Genomic DNA, 205 nt, shown 5'->3' with positions numbered 1-205 from the left:
CAGAGGTGTCCAGAAGTAGTCAAAGAGCAGCCATTCCAGGAGACACAGGAGACACAGACATGGGAAATCCATATTACAGTTTGGCTCCTAAGCCACTGGACCTATCCACAAGACTCTTTCTTTCTTTCTTTCTTTCTTTCTTTCTTTCTTTCTTTCTTTCTTTCTTTCTTTCTTTCTTTCTTTCTTTCTTTCTTTCTTTCTTTCT

Source organism: Mus pahari, chromosome X, assembly GCF_900095145.1.
Source record: "Mus pahari chromosome X, PAHARI_EIJ_v1.1, whole genome shotgun sequence".
In the NCBI taxonomy this organism is placed as follows: Eukaryota; Metazoa; Chordata; class Mammalia; order Rodentia; family Muridae; genus Mus; species Mus pahari.
This window is presented reverse-complemented; position numbering follows the sequence as displayed.